Below are 3,605 nucleotides of genomic sequence, written 5' to 3'. Positions count from 1 at the left end.
TCGCTGTGTCGTCAGTCTACAGCCGTCGCCATGGTCATGGCCGACCCTGGCAAGCGAGTCACAGCAAGATTGTTCCTTCCTAGAGAGACAGTATATGTCGCATATAGTCTAAGTAATGGAAATCTCAAAATGACCCCTACACATTCTAAATATAGGTGGCTTCAGCAGTGAGGTATGCCGTTACATTGCTTGAATTCTAGTCGCATTAACGTCGACAGTCATTTTGAGATGGGTTATGCCGGAGTATTTATTTTTATCATTATGTAATGTGAAAGATAGAACTAAATGGAAGAGATTGGCTTCACCTGCAAAAATGCAGAATAAAGGCATGCTGGTTCATTAAAAAATGAAAGAAAAACACGCAGTCGACAGGATTCGAACCTGTGCGGGGAGACCCCAATGGACTTCTAGTCCATCACCTTAACCGCTCGGCCACGACGACTTTTTTTTCTTCATTACATGGGAGCAGACTCTCCAGCAACACAAGAAACAAGGCGCTACAGGTACATATTCAAAAGTCAGGCAAGCATGTGCACGCGTCCAATAAAGGCATCCAGTCCGGCGCTGTTTCTTGAGCAGCGTACACACTACGAACGTAGGCAGCAGATTCCCAAAAAGACGACCGAGTGCTTCGTGGTGGTTCGGCGTGCCTGTCACACATTCTACTGCGCCAAAGACTATGTAGACCAAGTACTACGAACACGTCATATGGTGGGTCACAGGGATCTTTAAAAGGTAAGAAATGAATTGTGTATGGTGTGATGTCTAAGTCTTTTTTAAGTGTTCTTTGGAGAATGTCCCAGAAGAACACGGCATCCCTACAATCGACAAAACAGTGATCAATCGTTTCAGCATGTGGACACAAACGGCAATTTGTAGACCGCGGCACGAAACAGCCCCTTTTTTCTAACCAGGTTTTGACAGGAAGGGTTGCCGAATGTAAGTTAAAGAAAAAAGTTTTGATCCCTGGAGGAATGATCATTCGACGGACACGCTTGAGTACATCTAAGTAGCAACATTCCAAATAAGGCGCACGATAATGGGGAACAGGAAACAATGTATCTATCAGTGCAGCAGAAATTTCTTTACGGGATGCAGTGAAAATATAATCCAAGCTAAAGCGAGCTTTAAGAAAGTGAAAGCCTTCAACAACCTCTTTCAAGAAGCCCCAAGGAGCAGGTGGTGCATCACTGCCAGATGGCGACACAGCTATTTCTGGAAGGTAATTCATTAATCGAAGTTGTAACATCTCTCTTAGAAAAGGACTGTTTACATCACGTAAGAAGAATACCCGGGAGACAAGTTGCCTAACAAAAAGGTGAACTAGGCCAAGACCACCCCTCTCAAGAGGATGAAAAAATGTTATCACGCCGCATGGCCTCCACACGTGAGCTCCATACATAGGTAGCAAACACACGATGGAAAGCTTGCAACCTAAGTCGCGAGCAGTGTAATACCTGCAGGACATACATAAGTCGAGCTGCTAGAAACAGATTGCAAGCTTCAGCTCGGCTAAATATGGACAACTGCCGCCCCTGCCAGTTGTTAACCTTATGTTGTACTTCTGCAACTTCCGTTGACCAGTGAGGATTACTATTGCGATATTGAGAGAGGGGTACACCTAAGTACCTAAAGTCTTGCCTCCACTGAATACCTGCGAAGTGAGTTGGCATTGTACACCATTGACCGAACCAAAATCCGGAACTCTTCTCAAAGTTCACAGTTGCACCAGAAGCTGAGCAAAACGAATTTTGAAGGATCATACCTTTCATGGGATCAGATTGTTATCCAATGAGATCCGGGTACTTGCCTATGCAGATGACATAGCCTTCTTCTGTGCTGACAAGAAAGGTGTGGAGACTGCCCTTGCCATAACGCAGCAGTTTTGCTCAGCTCGGTCACGACTGCTGCTGCAAGGGGCACAAGTAGTCACTGCTTTGTACAAAATCAGTTGCAACTTGCCCCTTTTATTTTGCTTGCTTGCGCTGATGTCGCTCGTACACGTGACCTGCCACTTTTCCGCGAGGTCCCATAACCACAAGAGGAAAACATGAAAATTTCATTATATGACCACTCTAGCCAGAGTCGCCATTGTAGAACACGTGAACAATTATTGCGAGTGACATAAGTTCACGTTTGTCTGTGCGCGTGTGACACCGTGCTTGTTTATTTAGTAATCCAATATTTACTGCAATTTGCACGGCTGATAAAAATACAAACCTAGTTCATGTACCTGTTTTAACTTTGATATCGCTATGAATGCTTCTTGCGGGCGAAACGGCTACACATTTATAATGTCACTTCCAGCTACCACAACTTTTGGTTTACCTCCTCCATCTCCGTTCATTTGGCTGTTAATTATGAAGCAAAACTTACCCAGTAACTATTCTCCTAAAGGAAATTTTCAAACCACGCGTTTTCGAGTGCACGGCTTGATGATGATTTCCATATTATGGCGCACGCCCCAAACACAGATGGTTAAAGAATCGGGCAGTAAATTTTAGGCGAATTATAATAAAATAATAAATGGAAAGTAATAAAAGATTTAATAAAAAGAAAAAGAAGACAAATCGTGCAGAATTCTCTCGACAATGAATGAAATAAAACTCCGAATTTGCATGACAATCTCAAAAAAATAAGCGTCATATATTACACTTTGAGTTGTCATTGAAACTCCACGTTGCAAGGCAAACATCTCTGTCGCTGAAGCCTAGAGCCGAGGCCCCGACGGATAGTATAACAGGGGAAGCCAATAAGAGTCCGAGTTGGTGAAACCGAGCCTAAATAAGTCCTTTTCTTTGTGGGGAAGATCGACATAATCGACAAAATAACAAAACGAAATCATCAATTGCCTCTAGTTCCTTATAGAAATAACAGAGAAGGGACTGCATCAGACCAGCCCCATGAAAATAAAATTTTACTGCAGAATGCGGCATCGCAATCTTTTAGGTGCAACTTCATAGCGCCTTGGTTGACGCCATTGATAATTCCAGGAGAACTACAGATGCTGGATATCAGAATTCAATAATGTAGGATTTTTTAGAACCTTGATTAAGACATAGGTTTATGTGCATTGATAAGAGACGTACGCCGTAACCAGCAAAGGGTTACTGCCGGGCCATCCAGGGAAGCTTTGGCAAGTCAGTCTGCCATTTCACACAAGACATAATCCACACGCACACGGCTAGACCTAGCGGTACTTCGATTCTATTTCATTATGCCGATTAGAACTTGCCACAAAGAACCATGCAGCGTCGGCAGTCTCGAGAACGGGTTAAATTCTCGCGCCTCGTGAAGCAACCCCGCGAGAGCGTGCCACGAGCAAGGCGTGCCCATGAAATCGCGCAGATGCTCGCTGAACCACGAGAGGCACGACGCAGCGTTCTGTTCGGTTCTGTTCCGGGGATTTCGCCCAGCACTACGCCCGCACCTGGAGGCGATCGAGCTCCGTGGTCAATGATGCCGATGGACCTGAGGCGACGGCGACGCTCCAAACAAAGCGTGAGGCCCATTCCTTACTCTCAGCTTCGTCGCTGGCTGCGATGAAGGAAACCGTTGTCGTGCGCCGCAGTGACTCAGTACTACAGGACGCTCTGTTGCTGAGC

General features: G+C 45.2%; 1 non-coding gene across 1 annotated transcript; it reads right to left on the bottom strand.

The window, feature by feature from the left end:
- Positions 1-360: 360 nt before the first annotated feature.
- On the bottom strand, positions 361-442 carry Trnas-aga (transfer RNA serine (anticodon AGA)). Its single transcript has one exon. It is a non-coding gene; the product is annotated as a tRNA-Ser (tRNA).
- Positions 443-3,605: the final 3,163 nt, after the last annotated feature.

Source organism: Dermacentor silvarum, chromosome 1 (genome assembly GCF_013339745.2).
Source record: "Dermacentor silvarum isolate Dsil-2018 chromosome 1, BIME_Dsil_1.4, whole genome shotgun sequence".
In the NCBI taxonomy this organism is placed as follows: Eukaryota; Metazoa; Arthropoda; class Arachnida; order Ixodida; family Ixodidae; genus Dermacentor; species Dermacentor silvarum.
This window is presented reverse-complemented; position numbering and strand designations above follow the sequence as displayed.